This window comes from Triticum aestivum, chromosome 3B, assembly GCF_018294505.1.
Source record: "Triticum aestivum cultivar Chinese Spring chromosome 3B, IWGSC CS RefSeq v2.1, whole genome shotgun sequence".
Taxonomy (NCBI): domain Eukaryota; kingdom Viridiplantae; phylum Streptophyta; class Magnoliopsida; order Poales; family Poaceae; genus Triticum; species Triticum aestivum.
In genome coordinates this window covers 272902789-272926646 of record NC_057801.1, presented here as the reverse complement: position 1 = coordinate 272926646, position 23858 = coordinate 272902789, and positions in this window count along the sequence as shown.

The following is a 23858-nucleotide window of genomic DNA, read 5'->3' as shown; positions in this document are numbered from 1 at the left end:
TGCTGTATTCTGCTCTCCCGCTGCCCTGAGCAGGGCCCGGATTTGCATCAACCCTCTGCCGGCTTCTGACTGGGAGGGCTGGATCGACTCCGCTATGCAGGCTGCAGCTGTGAGATTCTGAATCGGAGTGCGGTATACCTTAGGTGGAGGCGGGAAGAGTTGCCGTCGACTGGATTCATGGATCCGCTCCTGAGCGCGCTCGTCGAGAGCCCGCTGGAGGTTATCCAGTCGAGTGCGCTCACCTAGATTAGCTAAGCGTACCTCCTCCAAGGCCCGAGCCTTGGGGGTTTCCCCAACGATGGGTGTGTGGAGTGCATCCATATTGCAGTGACGAAGTTCTTCCCTCTGCTGAGAGGAGAGAGGTTCGGGTCGGTATTCCTCATGGGCGTGCGACGGATCGCCACCTCCATCTCCGCCGTCTTCGCGGCGGAAACTAGGTGGGCTGCGAGGACCGTCGACCATCAAGACTTCGGCCGCAGGATCGCTGCTATCGCATTCGGATGCGGTCTTCGCGGATCCAGTCGACAGGTCGAACATGCCGTGGAGAGTTTCGTCGGGCTCGATTGCCGCGACTTGATGGGTGGTCGATTGCCGAGCCACCGCTGGAGCCGCGATCGACCGGATTGTTTGTGGCGGTGTACAACGGGGGGAGAAAACGCCATTGGAGCCGACTGATATTGAGTCGATGGCTGCCGAAGAAGAACACCACGAATGCACGCGCGGAAGTGCGTCGCCCCTTGGACAGGAGCGCCTCGGTGTCCAGGGGAGCTTCCTGGAGCCATGCAAAGTCATCGGCGACGAAAACGAGCGCATCGAGACGGATCTCGCGGCCCTCAGCCAATCTGCCGCCGGAAACCATGATGATGATGATCGGAAAAACTTGCAACTTCACCAATAAGTCGCTAAGACACCGGCCCCAAGGTGGGCGCCAACTGTCGTGGTTCTAAGTCTGACAGTAGAAAGGGGGGTAGGTATGGAGAGGCAAGATCTTAGCTATGATGAAGGTGTATACACGATGTTTACGAGTTCAGGCCCTTCTCGGAGGAAGTAATAGCCCTACTTCTCGGTGCCCGGAGGCGGTCGATTGAGCTATATGTGTTGGATTACAGAGGGTGCGAACCCCCGTGCCAGAGGAGGGGGTGGCTTATATAGAGTGCGCCAGGACCCCAGCCCCACTCCATTACAAGGGAACTAGTGTACAGAAAGTAGAGGCGTTACTGGTAACGCCAGCATTAAGTACTCTTAATGCTCATGAAGACTAAGGAATAAATATCTAGCTGTTGTGTGCTCTCCTGACTACTGGTCTTCGATATGGTCGAGTGATCTTCCTTGTGGTCGAGTGATCTTCCTTGTGGTCGAGTGATGTGACTGTCGAGTGGATTGCACTCGACATATGAGACTGGTGCTCTTCTGTCGACTCTTGGTCTTTTCATTTTCTAGGGTAGTGACCTTGGGTAGGACGTATAGGTCGAGCCTATGAACCTACCCCAGGTCTGTATCCTCGTCACGAGGTGCTTCAGTCATGGTAGAAAAAGAGCGGGTGCGTCATTAAGGGTGGGAATGGTAGTTCATGAACTTGGCGAGGCGCGGCGTGGGTGCGAAGCAAAGCACGAACGTTGGCAGCGAGCGCACATGACCATCATTAAAATTGAGCTCCTCGAGCTGATCTAGGGCGGGGGATCGGAACCACTCGTCTAGCTTGGCTTAGTCCTTGCCATTGGAACGGAACTTGCCCATGCTCAGGCCTCTAATTGGGCCATGGTGACTACCGAGGATCTAGGAGAACGCATCCAAGATTTTGCGATAACCATCGCAGAGCTCGTGTCCGTCGAGGAGGTCGAGAGGGGTGGAGAGCCATAGGGGGCTCCATCGCCGGGAAAGGGCGGTTGTCCTCACCCCATATTTGATTGGGAGGAGGGATATGATGACTATTAACATATCATTGGGGAGGCTGCTGATGGAGTCTAGGTCTGCTAGAGTCTCTTGCGATTCTTTCTCGACCCACGTCCACTTGTTGGCAGCCTTGTTCTCCACCTCATCGTCGGTGATGGAAACATTTGTCTCCGTATTCACGCTGTGCTCAGGTGCCTCAGCAGCCCCGGCGGTGCCACTCCCTCCGATGTGGCGCTTCGATGGAATCGTCATACACCGACGGCTTTCAGGACTAAGAGCGGTGTCGAGGATGCGGGCGGAGAGAGAGGATTGTGTGTGTGGCCAGGATGGGGGGCGCCGGCGTTGATGACTGAGAGCGGCGTCGAGGATGCGGGCGGAGAGAGGATTGTGTCTGTGGTGAGGATGGGGGGTGCGGCCGCTCGGGCGCGCCATTAATACAGACCAGTGGGAGCGAGGCGGGCGGCGGTCAAAGGCTATCTCCTTCCCGGTGAGCCTGCACGGTGGACTTCTGGCATTCCTATACCATCATTTCATGGAGCAAGGAGGGAACGCCATTAATATGGAGTAGTGGGAGCGAGGTGGACGGCGGTCAAAGGGCTGGCTCGCCTCCCGGTGAGCCTGTGAGGCGGACTGTTGGCACGCCTACCGTCATTTCACACAGCTAGTAGCATGCCCTGCGGTGAGTGCGTAGCGAACACGCGCATGCCCTGGCCTCCTGGTCTGCCTGCTAGCATGCGTCACGTCAACTCATGCATGCTCGTATGGCACATGGGACGCATGCGCGACATGTATTATATTGAACTTTCCTTTTTGATGATTAAGTCTGCCGCTTTATTGCTTAACCGAAGCACGACACTTACATTGTTGGTCTAACACACACGGTTCGAATAAAGAGTTCGTTTGCGATATTGGTTGATAATTATTTATGGTTTCCTGTATGTAAGAAGATTATATTAAAACTTGTCTCAAAGTTGGAAAATAATAATATCACAGTCTATTGGCGTCCATATGACACCACGACAAGTTTCATGAATTTCAACTTAGTTTTTGATGTATTGGATTATAAAATCAAGATTCTAGATGTTAGAAATTTCTTGCACGGGGACTAAACATGCACCGAGGGACACATACACATATGATTTTGCAATCCATTTTCGTGCACTATCACAAGTCTCATGTAGATCAAATTTGATTTTTGCATATTTAAATGCCTAGGAAATCAATCAATGTATAAAAAACGGATAGATTTTATCTATTTTTTTTCAATTTTCAACACTAAACTCCTTTGGTCGCATGTTCGTTGCAGAAAACATTTGACATGCATCTTTGGGCCACATGCCCGCGCTGGTCCTAGGACACTCACTCGCGTAGGCCCATGAGTTCGCCGTCCAGCACTATGACATGCGATTAGAGAGGTTAATTTGACAAACAAGGATGGTCATTTTTTGGCTTTTGTTATACGTACGGTAGGAGTATATATATATATAGTACGCATTGAAGAGGGTGGCTGGGGGCAATACTGCACATTATATAGGACACTCACTCACGTGCGATGCTTCCATCCGTGGGCCCGCGAGGTTGTCCTCATCACTTTGACCCAACAAGGAGGTTTCTTTTTGGTTGTGTTGCGGTAGGAGTATATAGTACACGTCGAAGAGGGGGGAGGGGCCGGGGCAGCACATATATACTACACACACATCATGAATCGATCTTGCTCTGTGTGGGGACTTTTTAGTTTCCGAGGCAGGTGCCACAAAGAAGTTGTGCATATTGGGTATTAAAAACATCACCAACACATTGGGCCACGTGGAGACGATGGTTGTCACTCATTTGCCTGCGAGTCTTCCCTTCATGGGCCCGCAAGGTCGTCGTCCATCTAATATATGACACAACAAGAAAGGTAATTTGACGAACAAGGAGGATTATTTTCGGGTTGTGTTACGGTACGTACGTAGGAGTATATATTACGCATCAAAGAGGGGAGGGGGCAACATATATATACTACATGTCATGAACCTCGGTTCATGTGTGGGGGACTTAAAGTTTCCGAGGCGGGTGCCACATCAAAGTTCTGCATATATATTAGGTATTCGAACATCACAACCACACATCTCCATACATGTGTTTGGCCCACAAGCAAGTGATGGAAGTTGTCCTCTAGAACTCACTCACGGGGTTATAGGTGTGATGCTTCGTCCATCTCTGTGTGCCTGCTTGGCCAATCACTTCCACCGACAACGATAGAGGTTGATTTGACTTATAATTAGGAGGGGATTAAATTTTTGTTCGCCTTATACGGTTTGTTACATGCAACTATACTTCACGCGCATGTGTACGCACGGATCCCTCCCACCGGGTCAAAGTGGTGGTGGTGGGGGGGGGGAGCACGCTACGCATCATGAACCAGATCAGTGTAGGGACTGTGCGTTTTTCGATGAATGCATGCACCACATCAAAATGTTGTGCTTTCCGTATTCAAACATATATGCATGCATCACGCATGTCCATACATATTTTTGGGGCACATACATGTAGTGGTTCTCTTTGGACACTCTTCCTCGCTTGGTTAGCATCGACGACCTATATATTCGTGGGTCCGCATGGATGTCTCCATCACTTCGAGCTATAACGCAAGAGAGGTTACCAGGGTGTATTCTTCTTCTCTTGGTTCGCGTTACCGTATAGTCGTACGTCGATCATGGTGGGATTCGAGACCTAAGTTTGAGGGCTCGCATACACATGAATCAATGTTATGCATTGAGTATATTCAAACACCACATGACACTTCATACATATGTTTGGGCCACATGCATGCAGCGGTTATCTTCAGGCACTCCCTCGCATGGTTATCAGCCACAAGCTAGCCTATTTTGTGGGACCTCGTGTGGAACGTCAATGCATGACTTTGACCCAACAAACAAGAGAGGTTATACGACCAAGGTGGTGATTCTTCTTGGTCAGTCTTACAATACGCCTTGGTGAGATGCCCCCCCCCCACCGACTCAAAGTGTGTGTGTGGGGGGGGGCATAGTACTACTTCGTTCTAGATGAACCTCCGTGGGGTCGGGGATGCCCGATTAATTTATGATGCACATGTGCTACATCAAATTTGTGATTTGGTTATTTAAATATCATAGCACATCGTTTTCACACACACACACACACACACATCCACACATCGGGCCACCCGCAGGTGTGGTTGGTAAGTGGTGTCACCCATCTAACGCCAGAAGCACACATCTGTGGGTCCGCACACGGTCCACATTTGATCGGAAGCAAGGGGGGGTTGATGCACTCCTTTCAGTTTTGTGTTACGGTACGGTGAGATGTCAGACCTAGCTATTTGGGGGCATGCGTTCATAGCTAGGATTCCCCTCTTGGCAACATGAAGTGTGTGTGTGTTTGGGAGGGGGGACTAGCAATAATAATGTGTGCTCTATGCGACAAGTGCCTCATGAAAGTTGTGCATTGGGTATTTGAACATAAAAACCATCCTTTTCATACATATATTTGGTCCACATGCAAGTGTGTTTGTGTTCTGACCCTTTCCCGTGTTTTTTGGCCAAATTTATAAATAGCAGACGAGTCGGACGCAGCAACCGTCTGTGATCGGGTACGAAACAGACATGGTTCCCTAGGACTACCCATGTGCTGCACCCCTGCCCCTGTCACCCACATCATCACAGTAGACTGGGCTCCACGAGGCTTTCCTCCCCTCTCGAAAATATCTACTCCCTCACAATTTCATAAATATCTACCCGCGTCCGCATAGATGGTTTTTCTGTTTGATAGCACACGATTAGTATGTCTGGATCGTGTGCGATGTCTGTTACTCCCGCTCTGCTTCAATCAGTAGATCCAAATTTTCAGTAGCCCCGGCATTTTACTCCCGTCATGCTCTGCTTCAATCCCTTGATCCAAATTTTCGGCAGCCCCGCCGTTTTACTCCTGCCTAGTAAAATTTTCAGTACTCGCGACATTTCCTCAAACACCACCTAGGACCCCCTCAACACATACACCCCAAATCCTTCGCTCACTCCAAATCCCCCGCTCACGCACATACACACCACCCCTCCCTCGCTCCACACCTAGCTAGGTCGTCGCCGCCGCGCCGCCTCCATCATCAACCTCTACCGGTCTACCCGTGCAGTTTACCCACCGATAAACATACCCTCGCCGCCCTGAGTTTCTTGGATGACGCCTGCGAAATGCCCCCTTTCCCAAAGATCCCCATCCCCACCCTCTCCCCCACTCCAGATTGTTGCAGCCTAAGGCTGACTATGCTTCCCGGGGAGCTCAATGAGTGAATGGCCCAAAAGAGCTTTATCACAGCCTCTTCATCCGACGTCGACGAGGTGGCCGCTAAGGAAGCTGACGACGATGACCAGACCTGGATCGAGCCTTTCAATCAGCGGGCTAGAGTATTCTGGCATGTCGCGGACGCCGGCTATGACATCGAGGTCGTCGACACCAATGGCTTGACTCGGGTTATGTCACAGGTTAAGTTGCCCACCCCAACCCTTCGGGTTCGACATTCGTTGATCTCATCGGTGGCCCTCTCGCTGATGTCCTACATATTGTTATGAACAATTTTCCATCCTTCGTCGCCATGGAGTCTCTTTTGTAATTTCTGAAGTACACGTTCTGTGACGCTGCCCTGGGATCCTCAGCTGGCAAGTTAGACCTCGTCGATGGCGATCACCAGGAGGAGCCAATCTGTGACAAGTGAGATAACCCACAATCTGTTTTCTCGAACCCCTTTTGTAGTGAGAACATGTCTAGTATTTATTGCTATATTAGGTTGTTTGCATTACACCTTGTTTATTTCTATGGTTTATGGTTGTTCGGTGGTTTGTAATTAGCATATGTCCGGTTTCGATTGCCATCTTTGGTTGTTCGTAGTATTCCTTGTTTATTTCAGCTACTAAAGGTGTGATGTTCTATATGTGCTAGTATGAACTGTGCAGTTCAATTTCATCAATACCAAATTTAACTATAGCTCTATGAATGACTATATTTGGTTGCTGTTAAGCATGTTGTACTCCCTCTGAATTTAAAATTTGTCTAAACTCGGGCCTCTTAAAGTTTGACCAACTTTATAGTACAAAATACCAACATTCACAATATGAAATCAATATCAGTACATGTGTCATGACTTAAATTTTCATATTGTATAACTTTAGCCTGCTAGATGTTGATATTTATTCATATAAATAAGGTCAAACTTGATGAAGTTTGACTTCAAACAATTCTTATATGCATAGTAAAAGGATCGGAGGGAGTATTGAACACGCCTTTCCATTTGATTTAACAATGGCACTGTTTGGATACTCTAACTTAGCTAGAGGTTAGAGTTAGTTTCTAGCTCATGACAGTTAAAAGGGAGAGAGATATTGGTGGAATAGTTGATTGTATTGCTTGAGCCTCCAGGGAATATATATAGGAGTACATGGTCATCTTGGAGTACAAGTCAAGGTAGAATAAATCCTACGCTATCCTACGTTTCCTAAATAACAATGGTACTCAACAATGACTAACCCTGAACTAACTGTAGACAAAGAGGTGTTTGGATGATAGTGTTAGATTGACAATAAATGCACTAGGAGAACTAGCCCAATCAGCACCTCTTGGGTTTGATAGTTGTTTTGGGTGGGTTTGATGCAACTAGCTCAAACTAGCCCTCATCTTTAGATACTTTAGGGCTATTTGAGCCCAAACTAGCTCAAACAAACTGTTACCCATGGATCCAAACAGGGCCAATAACTAGTGTACTTAGACCTGCACGATGCAAGTTTGAATGACTACGTTTGCTTGTTTTTAAATATTAGGCATGTGCAGTTAATAATACACCTTTCCACTTCTTGTTTTTAAATATTAAGTTTTTAACAATTTGGTCTTGCACATGTAGGTCCTGCTGTCAGAGGTATTGACCCACTGTTTGACCCTTTTTGCATATGTGGAAATGAGTTGTCCATTAATATCAGCCAAGTTAAGACACCTAGAAAGATTATTACGACAAAGAAATTAGTGACAAAAAACAACAAGATCTTTGTCTGCACAATGAAGAAGACATCAGTTGACTACGGGATGGTACTAACTGTTATACCTTGTCTTTTTAATTCCTTTGCGCCATTTCAAATCCGGTGAAGATATTTATGCATATCCTTGTTTTTATCCCTTTCCAAAGCAGTTCACTGATGATTACCTCTCAAACCACCTGTATGGTCAGGAGGCGAGGAAGGTTTTCATACAACATCCATGGTTCAATATTGAAGTGTTCCTGAAGAGGACGAAGGATGGACGGTCAATCATCCACTGACACTGGCCTAAAGTTGCAAAGACCTTCAACATCAATGAAGGCTCAATATTCGCCTTCCACTTGAGCAGTTTTCCAGATGAGATTCATCTGTCTATGTTCTGTCTGTGATGCTAATTTCGAAAGGTTGTAGATGTTGCATGTGAAACTTGGTGCTGGTGCAGTAGTGTAATGGGGTAGCTGAGTGTTGAAGCTATATGATGTTGTACTCTGATGTTTTTCAATTATGAAGTCTTACTTCCTTAATATGAAAATGAAACATATTGTGTGCTTAATATGAAATGTCAATTAGATTAATAAGTGGATTATTAATAATAGGACAATTAGCCTGCTAATGGCCAATTAGCTTGCTAATTAGGTTTTTCTATTGCAAAAGGTTATTGAGAAAACACCGTGGGCGATGACCTCACGCAACGCACACAGTTTCTAGGAATAAACTGATAACCCACAAGTGTAGGGGATCGCAATAGCTTTCGAGGGTAAAGTATTCAACCCAAATTTATTGATTCGACACAAGGGGAGCCAAAGAATATTCTTGAGTATTAGCAGTTGAGTTGTCAATTCAACCACACCTAGATAACTTAGTATCTGCAACAAAGCATTTAGTAGCAAGAGTGGTATGATAATAAAGGTAACAGTGGCAAAAGTAAAGATAAATGTTTTTGGGTTTTTGTAGTAGTTGTAACAGTAGCAACGAAAAAGTAAATAAGAGAAGAACAATATATGAAAAGCTCGTAGGCAATGGATCAGTGATGGAGAATTATGCCGGATGCGATTCCTCATGTAATAGCTATAACATAGGGGGAGATAGAACTAGCTCCAATTCATCAATGTAATGTAGGCATGTATTCCGTAAATAGTCATACGTGCTTATGGAAAAGAACTTTCATGACATCTTTTGTCCTACCCTCCCGTTGCAGCGGGGTCCTTACGGAAACTAGGGATATTAAGGCCTCGTTTTAATAGAGAACCGGAACAAAGCATTAGCACATAGTGAATACATGAAATCCTCAAACTACGGTCATCACCGAGAAGTATCCCGATTATTGTCACTTCGGGGTTGTCAGATCATAACACATAATAGGTGACTATAGACTTGCAAGATAGGATCAAGAACACACATATATTCATGAAAACATAATAGGTTCAGATCTGAAATCATGGCACTCGGGCCCTAGTGAAAAGCATTAAGCATAGCAAAGTCATAGAAACATCAATCTCAGAACATAGTGGATACTAAGGATCAAACCCTAACAAAACTAACTTGATTACATGGTAAATCTCATCCAACCCATCACCGTCCAGCAAGCCTACGATGGAATTACTCACGCATGGCGGTGAGCATCATGAAATTGGTGATGGAGGATGGTTGATGATGACGACAACGACGAATCCCCCTCACCGGATCCCCGAACGGACTCCAGATCAGCCCTCCCGATAGAGATTAGGGCTTGGCAGTGGCTCCGTGTCGTAAAACACGATGAAACTTTCTCTCGGATTTTTTTCTCCCTGAACGTGAATATATGGAGTTGGAGTTGAGGTCGGTGGTGTTCTAGGGGGCCCACGAGATAGGAGGCCGCGCCCTAGGGGGGGGGGGGCTCCCCCCTGTCTCGTGGACAGGCTGTGGCCCCCCTGGTGTTGATTCTTTCGCCAAAAATTCTTATTAATTCCAAAAAGTGCCTCCATGGATTTCTAGGACATTTCGAGAACTTTTCTTTTCTACACACAAAACAACATCATGGCAGTTCTGCTGAAAACAGCGTCAGTCCGGGTTAGTTTCATTCAAATCATGCAAGTTAGAGTCCAAAACAAGGGCAAAAGTGTTTGGAAAAGTAGATATGTTGGAGACGTATCAACTCCCCCAAGCTTAAACCTTTGCTTGTCCTCAAGCAATTCAGTTGATAAACTGAAAGTGATAAAGAAAAACTTTTACAAACTTTGTTTGCTCTTGTTGTTGTAAACATAAAAAGCCAGCATTCAAGTTTCAGCAAATATTATGAACTAACCATACTCACAGTAACACTTAGCTCTCACAATTACTCATATCAGTAACATAATCAGCTAGCGAGCCATAATAGTAAAACTCGGATGACAACACTTCCTCAAAATAATTATAACATGATATAACAAAATGGTATCTTGCTAGCCCTTTCTGAGACCGCAAAACATAAATGCAGAGCACCTTTAAAGATCAAGGACTGACTAAACATTGTAATTCATGGTAAAAGAGATCCAGTCAAGTCATACCCAATATAAACCAATAGTAATGAATGCAAATGACAGTGTGCTCTCCAACGGGTGCTTTTAATAAGAAGGGTGATGACTCACCATAAAAGTAAATAGATAGGCCCTTCGCAGAGGGAAGCAGGGATTTGTAGAGGTACCAGAGCTTGATTTTAAAATAGAGATTGAATAACATTTTGAGCGGCATACTTTCGCTGTCAACGCAACAACTATGAGATGGCTGTATCTTCCATACTACATGCATTATAGGCAGTTCCCAAACAGAATGGTAAAGGATTATACTCCCCCAACAACCAACAACAATCAATCCATGGCTTGCTCGAAACAACGACTGCCTCCAACATACAACAGCCCTGGGGGAGTTTTGTTTAATTATTTTGATTTGCTTTGATCTTTTTGGATCATGGGACTAGGCATCCTGGTTACCGGCCCTTTCTCGTGAATGAGGAGCGGAGTCCACTCCTCTTGAGAATAACCCACCTAGCATGGAAGATATAGGGAGCCCTAGTTGAAACATGAGCTGCTCGAGCATACAAAACAGAATTTCATTTGAAGGTTTAGAGTTTGGCACATACAAATTTACTTGGAACGGCAGGTAAATACCGCATATAGGTAGGTATAATGGACTCATATGGAACAACTTTGGGGTTTAAGGGGTTTGGATGCACAAGCAGTATTCCCGCTTAGTACAGGTGAAGGCTAGCAAAAGACTGGGAAGCGACCAACTGAGAGAGCGACAACAGTCGTAAACATGCATTAAAATTAATTCACACCGAGTACAAGCATGAGTAGGATATAATCTACCATGAACATAAATATCATGAAGGCTATGTTGATTTGATTCAACTACATGCGTGAACATGTGCTAAGTCGAGTCACTCAATTCATTTAAAGGAGGATACCATCCCACCATACCACATCATAATCATTCTAATAGCATGTTGGCATGCAAGGTAAACCATTATAACTCATAGATAATCAAGCATGGCATAAGCAACTATAATCTCTAAATGTCATTGCAAATATGTTTACTTCATAATAGCTAACTCAGAAACGATGAACTCATGATATTTACAAAAACAAGAGAGGTTGAGTTCATACCAGTTTTTCTCATCCCAATAAGTCCATCATATATCGTCATTATTGCCTTTCACTTGCACGACCGAAGGATGTGTATAATAATAAGAGTGCACGTGTATTGGACTAAGCTGGAATCTGCAAGCATTCAACTCAAGAGAGAAGACAGGGTAATAGGGGCTCTAAATTAATTAAACAATCATGCATATGAGAGCCACTAAGCATTTTCAATATGGTCTTCTCGACCCCCAAAGAAAAGAAAAGAAAAGAAAACTATTTACACGGGAAAGCTCCCAACAAGTAAGAAGAAGAAATAGAAATCTTTTTGGGTTTTCATTTCAATGTCTACTACAAGCATGGAAATTAAACTAACTAATTTTTTTGTTTTTTCTTAAGGTTTATCAAACACACAAGAAGAAAACTAGAGAAAAGAAATTTAAACTAGCATGGATAATACAATGAAAGAGTATGAGCACCGACGACTAGTGTGTGAACATGAATGTAAAGTCGGTGAGAAATACGTACTCCCCCAAGCTTAGGCTTTTGGCCTAAGTTGGTCTAGTACCAAGGACCGCCGCTACTCTCCCCGGTGTAATGGGAGGTGTAATCAGGATACCACTGGCTGGTCATCTCCGGATCCCACTGGACAGATGATGCACGATAAGGGTCCAGTTCCGGTTCCGGCTCAAGTTCAGGCTCTGGAGTTAAGGCCTGTGCTTGATGATTGTTCACCGCTTCCGGGGTGACAAGAAAATTTTCTGCAAGCAAATCAAACAACAGAGGCGCAGGCAAAATAATAATCTCAAAGTGTTTCTTATTAAATCTAAGTTTATACAAGAGCATCTTTTCTTCGTTGTCAACAATAAACTTGTGTGCTACCATGCTCTTGTAATCTAAGATGTGAGGAGGCAATTTTATCTCATCCTCATCATGGTGCCTAATGGGTATCTGAAAATGTTTAGCAAGACGTGCAACATAGATACCTCCAAATATGGGGCCTTTTGTATGATTCAGGGCTAGCCGTTTAGCAACGACGGCACCCATACTATAAGTATTGTCCCCAAGCAAAGCATGTTGAAGAATGATAATATCAGGAACACTCAAGTTTCCACTATTTCCACGACCAATCAAGCATCTACTAGCAAATATGGCAAAGTAGCGTAAAACATGAAAATGTATGCTAGAGACTTTCGCCTCGGAACCCTTCTTTGGCTCCTCTACAGCTATAGATTTAACAAAGCCATCCACATCTTCACGATGGGGTTCCTCTAATTCTCCCTCATAAGGTATCCTACACACCGCGCAACAATGACGTAAAGACATTTCTTAGAACTCATCATATAAATGAAATGATACTGCAGGCGGTGACTTCTTAGGATAATAATAAAAGTTTTGCATGAAAGTATTGGTGAGTAAGAGATACTGATCGATTCGGTCATTGATGAAACCGGTGAGGCCTGCAGTCTCGATTAAGGTATAAAAGTCTTCATGAATACCAGCTTCTTTCAAGAAATCCTCGAATGGCTATTCACACGACCGTACTTCCGCTAAGCGAGGAAGATTATATTTGGCTTTTTCCTTCTCTTTGGCTTGTTTTTCCTGAGAGCTTTGGCTAGAAGAGCCCCTCAAAAGCTTCCTTAACATTTTCTGGAAATTTCTGAAATTTTAGTAACTTCGAAATAAAAGTGAATAAAACTAAACAAGATTGATAGAAACTACTCCTACAAGTGTCTAGAGCCAGTATCATGCATTGGAATTGCTTGGGACCTCAAAAATTTAACATGCAAGCTCAAGAACATGGTCACTTATGCAGCAAAAATTTGCAATGAATAAAGCACTAGAACAAAAACTAATTGGACCAATGGAGGAGTCACATACCAAGCAACAATCTCCCAAAGCAGTTTTGTGAATGGAGCTTTGAGCAAGGAGATCAAAAACCGCAGCAAAATGAGCTAGAACTCGTGCTTGAGCTGGATGGGGATTTTTTTGGGTAGAAGATGAAGTGTGTAGGTGCTGGCATAAGTGGAGGGGGGCCACCAGAGGCCCACAAGACAGGGGGCGCACCCTCCTCTCTCGTGGCCTGGTGCTTGCCCCTCCTGTAGTGATTTCAGTGCCTAAAATCCTCAAATATTCCGGAAAAAATCATACTAAATTTGCAGGGCATTTGGAGCACTTTTATTTTCGCACTATTTTTTAATGCACGGATAATTCAGAAAACAGACAGATAATACTATTTTTGCTTTATTTATTCTAAATAACATAAAGTAAAAAGAGGGTACAGAAGGTTGTGCCTTCTAGTTTCTTCCATCTCGTGATCATCAAAATGAACCCATTAACAAGGTTGATCAAGTCTTGTTAACAAACTCATTCCGAATAACACGAAATCGGAGAAATTTCGAATAACACTAAGTTACCTCAACGGGGATATGAAAATCCCCAACAATAAGAATATCATACTTTTTCTTAACAGTAGGGAGAGGAAATTCAAAACCTCCAATAATAATAGTTGGAACTTGTCCAATAGAATTGATGCTATGAACTTGAGATTGTTTCCTCAGAAAGTGTACCGTGTGCTCATTACCATTAACATGAAAAGTGACATTGCCTTTGTTGCAATCAATAACAGCCCCTGCAGTATTAAGAAAAGGTCCACCAAGGATAATAGACATACTATCTTCCTCGGGAATATCAAGAATAACAAAGTCTGTTAAGATAGTGACATTTGCAACCACAACAGGCACATCCTCACAAAAACCGATAGGTATAGAAGTTGATTTATCAGCCATTTGCAAAGATATTTCAGTAGGTGTCAACTTATTCAATTCAAGTCTACGATATAAAGAGAGAGGCATAACACTAACACCGGCTCCAAGATCACATAAAGCGGTTCTAACATAATTTCTTTTAATGGAGCATGGTATAGTTGGCACACCCGGATCTCCAAGTTTCTTTGGTATTCCACCCTTAAAAGTGTAATTAGCAAGCACGGTGGAAATTTCAGCTTCCGGAATCTTTATTTTATTTGTAATGATATCTTAATATACTTAGCATAGGGATTTACTTTGAGCATATCAGTTAAGCGCATATGTAAGAAAATAGGTCTAATCATTTCAGCAAAGCGCTCAAAATCCTCATCATCCTTTGACTTGGATGGTTTAGGAGGAATGGGCATGGGTTTCTAAACCCATGGTTCTCTTTCTTTATCGTTCTTCCTAGCAACAACATCTCTCTTATCATAGCGTTGATTCTTTGATTGTGGGTTATCAAGATCAACAACAGGTTCAATCTCTACATCATTGTTTTTGCTAGGTTGAGCATCAACATGAACATTATCATTAACATTATCACTAGGTTCATGTTCATCACCTGATTGAGTTTCAGCATCAGAAATAGAAATATCGTTGGGATTCTCAGGTGTGTCTACAGTAGGTTCACTAGAAGCATGCAAAGTTCTATCGTTTTTCTTTTTCGTCTTTTTAGAAGGACGAGGTGCTTCTAAATTATTTCTCTGAGAATCCTGCTCGATTCTCTAAGGGTGGCCTTCAGGATACAAAGGTTCCTGAGTCATTCTACCAGTTCTAGTAGCCACTCTAACAGCAAAGTCATTTTTAATATTTAATTCATCAAGCAATTCATTTTGAGCCTTAAGTACTTGCTTAGCTTGAGTAGCAACCATAGAAGTATAGCTAACGCGGTGAAGTTCATGTCACATCCTAGTTAGCCATGCATTAGAGTGTTGCATCATGTTTACTCTTTCATCAGAAACCTGAAATGGGGATGACAGAACCCCCAGTCCCCTCTGAAACCAATTAGGGTTTACTAAAAACTTTTTCAATGAACCTGAAATGCCCTTCTAAAATGCCCATCATTTTTGTCTTGGTTCAGAACCTCTGCCAAAAGTGGTGCACATTTTCCTAGGCCAGCTTAGGGTTTTTGAATTAAATCATAAATATTTGATTTGGGCATTTAAAATTATATAAAATATTTAAATGCTCAAATATCTCCAAACTAAAATGTTTCATGTTGGAAATAATCCAACTATGGACCAGGAGTAGTTTGGTGATTTTAGGAGTAGCCTAAGTATTTTATTTAATTCAACAAAGTTGCAGAAGTATTAAAAAAACAGAAAACAGAAAGAAATGGAAAAAACTTACCTGGCGCCTGCTCCCGGCCCACCTGCCGGCCCAGCCCAGCGCCGCTCCAGCGAGCTGCTTGCCGGCCAGGCAGGCAGGCAGGTGCCCGACGGCGACCGCAGCGCGCGCCACGCACCTGCTCGCCGCCTCGCCGCTCCCCGCGCCCGGTGACGTCGTGGACCGGCCTCCCTCGCTCCCCCGAACCCCCCAGACACCCCCTCTCCTCTCCAGCTCCTCCCCCTCGCGCTCCCCCGCCATGACCGACGCCACCATCGCCGTGCCTTCGTCGTAGCCGTGCTCCCCGCCGCCCGTGCGTCCTCTCATCGTGTCCAGGAGCTCCGCCGCTGTCCACTCCATCGAGCAAGCCGAGCCCCGAGCGCTCGCAACGCCCGAGTCCACCGCAACAACCTCGCCCGAACCACCGTCGCCGGAGATCCCCTTCAACGCCGTCGTCGCTCCGGTCCATCTCCGGCCACACCAAGGGCTTCGTCGCACTCACTGTGAGCTTAGCTATCTTCCCCTTCCTTCCGTTCTTGCTCCCGAGCCGTGTAGCGACCTCCCGGAGCTCAACCGCACCCACCGCCGTGGAGCTCGTCGCCGACGTGCTCCCGGTCATCCTCCGGCCACTCCCCGGTGTCCATCATGCTCACCGTGTCACTTAGCACCTAGCTAGCCACTCCCCGAGCCTCACCGACCCCTCTAGCGTCAAGTTCGTCTTCGGTCGAACCCCGGTGGCCGCCAAAGTCGTCGCCGGGGCCAACTCCGGCCACCCCGACTCCAACGGACTCCACCAAGAGCTGCGGCTTGTCCTCAGCTCCACTCCGGTGGTCTCCGCGACCCATTTGGTGGCCGAAACGGCCAAAACCACTTCCGCCGCCGCGTCGGGCTCGCCGGCGGCTAAACGCCGGTGCAGCCGACCCGGGTTTGACCACGGGTGGGCCCTGGTTGACTCCCCTGAGTCAATGACAGGTGGGGCCCAGCCCTGTTAATTAAACAAGTTTAGTTTTAATTAAACTTTAATTAATTTAATCACCCTGACATGCGGGACCCACTGTCAGGTTTGACCCGGACGTGTTCCGTTGACCTGCTGACGTCACACTGACGTCAGGCTGACGCAATAATTGATTTTCTGGAATTAATCTAATATAGGAAATTCCAGAATATAGTTTAAACTTCAAAAATTCATAACTTTTATTCTGTAACTCCAAATCAGACAAATTATATATGAAAAATGATCAGAAAAATCCAATACATCCATCTGTACTATTTTCATGCATGATTAAACAAGTTAACTTGATGTTTAATGCAGAACAAGGAAAAACACTTTAAAGGGCCATGTTTGAGTTTGAAATTTGAATCTTTGATTCAAATTGGTTCAAACCCTTCTGGTCTTAGCTGCATTAGCCCAACACACTCATATTGCTATGTTTCATGCATACATCATATTGTTGCACATTGTTTGGTGATGGTTGTGTATCGGTGTTCTTTGCGGCAGGATCTGCCTCCGAGGAGTATCGTGATTACCCTAACGAAGAACCGTATCAGTGCATCGAACCATCAGGCAAGCAACCAACCATTTGATCATATCGATGCAATCCCATGTTCTCGCTCCTGCTCTCTTTTACTGCATTAAGACAACGCGTTTCAAACTGCTGTGTGCTACGGTAGTTGAACCCACTTCCTCTGCATGACCTGTCATTGCCACAGTAACTAGATGAAACCCACTAGCATGTGTAGGAGTTGATTGAGCCATATGTATGTGTTGTTCCTACCTTGCTATGCCTGCTATGCTTAGAGTCGTGTCAGGTCTGGTTCATCTGGGTGATGGGCTAGAGTGAAATGATTATGTCGGTAATAAGAGTGGTGTGGTGAACACGATTTGGTAAAGGTATCGATGAGAGGCCATGTAGGAGTACATGGTGGGTTGTTTCATTGAAGCCGACCTTAAGCACTGAGATCTGTATGTGTGATTTAAGAATCAGCTACTACCATGCATTGGGCCCGAAACCAATGGACCCTCTCGGCTTCTTATTCACCCTAGTTCTCCGTCCAGGAGTTGCAAGTAGTTTCTGGTGTTTGTAGCCTACTGGAGGCCGTGGATAGTGCTGACCGTAGGGGTGGGCTGTGATGCGGTAGGTACGTGGCCGGGTGTATCGAATACCCGTTAGGTATCTCGGGAACCATGTTCACATCGTTCGGGGCCGTATGGGAAACCTCGGCCGGACTCCCTGCGGATGGAACCTGGATAGGCGATAAACCTGGACTGGAGGCTTAGGTGGTTAGGTAGGTCGTGGCCGACACCCACGTTGGGCTTCCGCTTGAAGGTTGCCGAGTACATGTCGTGTAAACGACGGTAAGTGGTGAGAGCGTGTATGAAGAAGTACACCCCTGCAGGGTTATCATGATCTATTCGAATAGCCGCGTCCGCGGTAAAGGACTACTTGGTTGCCTATACAGTTCATAGACAAGTAAATGGAAACTACTAAAAACCTCAAGATAAGGGTGAGTGCCGAGGATGGCTCTTCCGTAGGAAGACGGAGGTGGATCCTCGGTAGTGTATTGAATTGGTGAGTAGTGGACTCGTGTGCGCAAAACCATTTCGAGTTGGAGTCTCGTAGGTTAGCCTAGCCAAGAGTCAAAGCTGGCTTGCTGCAACAACTCCACCAACCCTTCTTGATAATATGCATGTATGTAGGATCTGATGTAAGTCTTGCTGAGTACCTTTGTACTCATGTTGCTATAATTTACATTTTTTACAGAAGACGCTGCAACCCCTTCTAATGGGTTCTACGTAGACGTTGACATCAATGAGTAGGCTAAGGCCCAGGTGGTGATCCTGAGCTTGTGAAGGACCTCGTAGTATAGCTAGGCTTTCCAAGCCTCTTTTATTTTACTAGTTGTCTGTACTCAGACAAGTTACTTCCGCTGCTGGTTTGTATGACTGTATGACTTGAATGCTGGGTCGTGTGACCCGTACCTTTGTGTATGTTATGTATGGCTCTCTGAGCCTTAAATAAAGTACTTGTGTCATAGAGTCAGGTTGTGATGCCTTGTTGTATTTGCACATATCGAGCATATTGTGTGTATGTTTGAAATGCTTGGTATGTGTGGGATCTGACTATCTAGTTGTTTATCCTTAGTAGCCTCTCTTACCGGGAAATGTCTCCTAGTGTTACCACTGAGCCATGGTAGCTTGCTACTGCTCTGGAACACTTAGGCTGGCCGGCATGTGTCCTTCTTCGTTCCTGTGTCTGTCCCTTCGGGGAAATGTCACGCATTGAGTACCGGAGTCCTGTTAGCCCGCTACAGCCCGGTTTACTGGAGTCCTGCTAGCCCAGTGCTACAGCCCGGACCCACTTGCTGATGACCGACACGTTCGTTGCTGGGTCATGGATGCCTGTCCCTGTAAGTCTGTGCCACTTTGGGTTTACGACTAGTCATGTCAGCCCGGGCTCTTTATCATATGGATGCTAGCGACACTATCATATACGTGAGCCAAAAGGCGCAAACGGTCCCGGGCATAGGTAAGTCTACACCCGTGGGGATACCATGCGTGAGGCCGCAAAGTGATATGAGGTGTTACAAGCTAGATCGATGTGACATCGAGTCGGGGTCCTGACAGCGTTGGTATCAGAGCTGGACTGCCTGTAGGTTCTCCAAGCCAAACCGGTCGATGTTGAGTCTAGAAATTCTTTAGTTATATGTAGGGGAATTGTTTGTGGGTTGGAACGTAAGGCTCTTTTTACTCCTTTATCTTATGACATTCTGATCTGAGTCAGTCTATTCTTCCACCGGGGGTTAAGGAATTAGGATCTATTCTCTCTATCAGGATCACGCGTTACTAATCAGTAGTACCTTATAGGGTTGATGGATACAAGCCTAGTTCAGTTCTTCTACCACCTTATGTTGTTAGGATGGATTCAGAACTTTGATATGATGATGTTGAGTGTGTATGAAATCCTTTGTCAAATGTCTCAAAATCCTTCTTGAGCATTTACAGCTATTATGCTGCCGAAATTTTGCTAGAAATTCTAATGCCTTTGCATTATGATTGTGCTTTCAGATGGCCACTCGCGACCTTAATCAAGTGGTTCGCCTGACTCGATGCCTAGATGTACCCGGCCATACTGCCATGTTGGTCAGGGTAATGACTGAGGCTGGATACCGTTGGTATCCTGAGTACACGGTCGAAGAGCAATTCCGAGACTTTAATCAAAGCCAGTATCTCTGCACTGTCGGGATATTTCCATCTTATCCTGGGTCCACCGAGCCCCTTCACTGCTCCTATGGACTCGGGGTTACTATTGAGATGGCTGTGCAGGACGCCGCCTACTCTATGATGACCATCATGCGAGTCAGATCTGGTCTATTTCGGGACTCTGATTTCCGGTATATGCCAGGATCACTTCCGGGAGCACAAGGGTATCTCCAGGCTATCTATGCTGACCCCACCCAGGAGGATTCACGGACTCGCACCACTGCTGAGATGCTCGAGGATAAGGACCGTGAAAATCGGGCCTTGAGGTTAGAGCTCTTCAATACCCGTGCTGACCACTAGGCCACATTGACTCGGTTTGCACCGGCGGTGCAAGCTGGATATTCGGATATGCGCGATCTCTATCCTGTGAGATCTGCTTTGCCAGACGTGATGGGTTGGCGTGATGTAGGAGGCATCACCCCACCTCGCGGTCCCCGCAGGCCACCGTCTGTTGGTCCAAGACCTCATCCTAGCCCCTATGGTCCACAAGCTCCGCGAGATCGTCTATTTTCGGATGATCATGTTGAGCTTCCAGGCTATGGAGGTGACTTCTACGAGGACTACTACGGATCGGTCTGAGTTAGTGGTAGTATCACTAGTTCGTGTTAGTTGTGTCGTCTATCGTCCTGCGTGACTCGTGGGATATGACCTAGTTTGTATCGCCTTCCGGAGGTGTAGAAAAATAATGTATAGGAGCTTGGAATGCCTCCGATGAGATGTAATCCTCTTTTCACCATAATAGTACCTTGTTTGGTCTTGTACTAAACCCTGTATGGTGTGTATGATGATGGAATAAAGAAGCAGTTTCTGTATCTACCATGTCATACGGATGATCATCTTGCATTCCGAGTTATTCCTTAAATTCTGTATCCTATGTCAGAATTTTTATCATCCTGACTAAATCATTGTCTTGTTTACCTAGGATGGTCAACACGCGCACTAACCCTGCTCCTCAAGAGCAGGCCGAAGGCAGCGAAGTCAGGAATGCAAATCTGCCTCATCCTCCTTCCCTAGCCGAGGTTATGATGGAAGCCGAAAGAAACAAGCGGGAGACCAACCGTTTGTTGGAGCGTATTGAACAGAACACGGCACACCATCAGAGGACTAACGTGGTGTCACTCAGTGATTTTATCAAGTTACATCCACCCACGTTCCACCACTCCGTCGAGCCTCTCGACGCTGATGATTGGCTTCGGAGTATTTCTCACAAACTGCGTTCCGCGCTGGTAGCGGAGGCTGACAAGGTCACCTTTGCTGCATATCATCTTGAAAGTCCCGCTAGTCTATGGTGGGAGAATTATGGAGCCATGCGCCCAGCGGGCCATGTCACTACTTGGGCTGAATTCAGCGAGGCTTTCCGTGAACATCACATTCCGGTGGGTCTCATGGACCATAAACGTGAGGAATTTTGCAGTTTCACTCAGGGCCGACTCTCTGTGGATGCTTACAGCAGGGAGTTCGGCAACCTCGCACGATATGCAACTGAGGAAGTTTCTACTGATGCCAAGAAGCAAGCAAGGTTCCGTAAGGGGCTTAGCCCTGAGCTTCGCCGCGACCTCCGTCTGCATGAGTGCACATCTTTTCAAAAACTTGTTAACAAGGCCATCAGTGCTGAGACTGGTCAGACTGATTATGACGCAACACGCAAGCATGGCCGTGACATGGGTTCCTCATCCGATGCGGGTCCTCAGAAGCGCCGCGTGTGGGTGCCCAACACCGCCCTGCCACCCAGGTTCACACCGAGGCCATCTTTCCAGGCGCCTCGCCCCGTTCAACAGTCTGCACCAGCCAAGCGCTATGGGGGTCCAACCAACAATGCTCCTCCACGTACCAGTTCCGTGACTTGTTTCAAGTGTGGGGAATCTGGCCACTATATGCGTGAGTGTCCCCAGACCAACCCCAACCAATCTGCTAAGGCTGTTGGCCGTGGCAAGCCGACAGGGAAAGTGTTCCACGCCAAGCCGGCCACCGCTACACGTGGCCATGTCAACTGTATCTCTGCCGAAGAAGCTCAAGAGGATCCCAACGTCGTTCTCGGTACGCTCCTTGTTAATTGCCACCCGGCATCTGTTCTTTTCGATACAGGAGCCTCTCATTCATTTATATCCGAGAACTATGCTCGTCTGCATAACACCGCATTCTGTGACATGCCATCCACTATGGAAATTTCTACTCCTGGTTCTAGATGGCAGACCTCCAGGGTAAGTTATGGAAATGAAATCCAAGTCGACAGACTTGTTTTCCTTGCATCTTTGATAGCTCTCAAATTTTCAGATATTAATATCATTCTGGGTATGGACTGGATGTCAGCTCATCATGCCAAAATTGATTGCTTCTCTAGGACTGTTCAACTCACTCATCCTTCGGGGAAGATAGTCAATGTCTTGACCCGATTAGCCAAGCGACAATTATATTCTCTTAACGCCAGCCCTTTGCCAGACCTTGAGGACATTTCGGTAGTCCGTGACTTTCCGGATGTCTTCCCAGAGGAATTGCCAGGTGTTCCACCTGACAGGGATGTTGAGTTCGTAATAGACCTCATTCCAGGAACTGTTCCGATTGCTAGAAGACCCTATAAGATGGCACCACTAGAACTAGCCGAGCTTAAGAAACAACTCGATGAGTCCTTGAAAAAGGGTTTCATCCGACCTAGTTCATCTCCGTGGGCTTGCCCCGTCCTCTTCGTCAAGAAGAAGGATGGTACGGACCGGATGGTTGTAGATTACCAACCGGTTAATTTGGTCACAATCAAGAACAAATATCCGCTCCCTAGGATCAACGACCTGTATGATCAGCTCGCTGGATCCTCAGTCTTCTCCAAAATGGATTTGAGGTTGGGCTACCATCAAATCAAAATCAGAAACGGGGACATTCCTAAAACGGCCTTTGTTACTCGTTATGGCCAATATGAGTACACCGTCATGTCCTTCGGTTTAACCAACGCTCCAGCCACCTTTTCTCGGTTAATGAACTCAATCTTCATGGAGTATTTGGATAAATTCGTCGTAGTTTATCTCGATGATATACTCATCTACTCCAAGAACGAGGAAGAACATGCCGAACATCTAAGGCTAGTGTTGAAGAAACTTCGAGAGCACCGCCTTTATGCCAAGTTTTCCAAATGTGAATTTTGGTTGTCAGAAGTGACCTATCTGGGTCATGTAATATCTGGTAAAGGTATTGCTGTTAACCCTGAGCGAGTTCAAGCCATCCTTAATTGGACTCCACCTGAATCGGTCAAGCAAGTTCGGAGTTTTCTGGGCTTAGCGAGCTATTGCCGTCGCTTTGTCGAAAACTTCTCCAAAGTTGCTAAACCTCTAACCGAACTCCTCAAGAAAGATAAGAAGTTCGAATGGACTTCACAATGTGAGCACAGCTTTCAGGAACTGAAAAGACGCCTGACTTCTGCTCCCGTACTGGTACCGCCAGACTTCTCCAAGGACTTTGTTATCTACTACGACGCCTCGCGACAAGGACTAGGTTGCATTCTCATGCAAGATCGACACGTAATTGCTTACGCTTCACGGCAATTGCACCCACATGAGGAGAATTATCCTACTCATGATCTAGAGCTTGCAGCCGTAGTCTATGCACTTAAGACCTGGCGACATTACCTCCTCGGTAACCGTTGCGAAATATTCACTGATCACCAAAGTCTGAAGTACATTTTCACCCAACCGGATTTGAATCTCAAGCAAAGACGTTGGGTTGAGTTGATCACAGATTTCGACATAGGAATAACTTACACCCCAGGGAAAGCCAACGTCATGGCTGATGCGCTAAGTCATAAATCTTATTGTAACAACCTAATGTTACAACAAAGTCAACCGCTTCTCCATGAGGAATTTCGGAAGCTTAACCTTCACATTGTTCCTCAAGGTTTTCTTTCCACCTTGGTGGCGAAACCTACCCTTACGGACCAGATCGTCAAGGCACA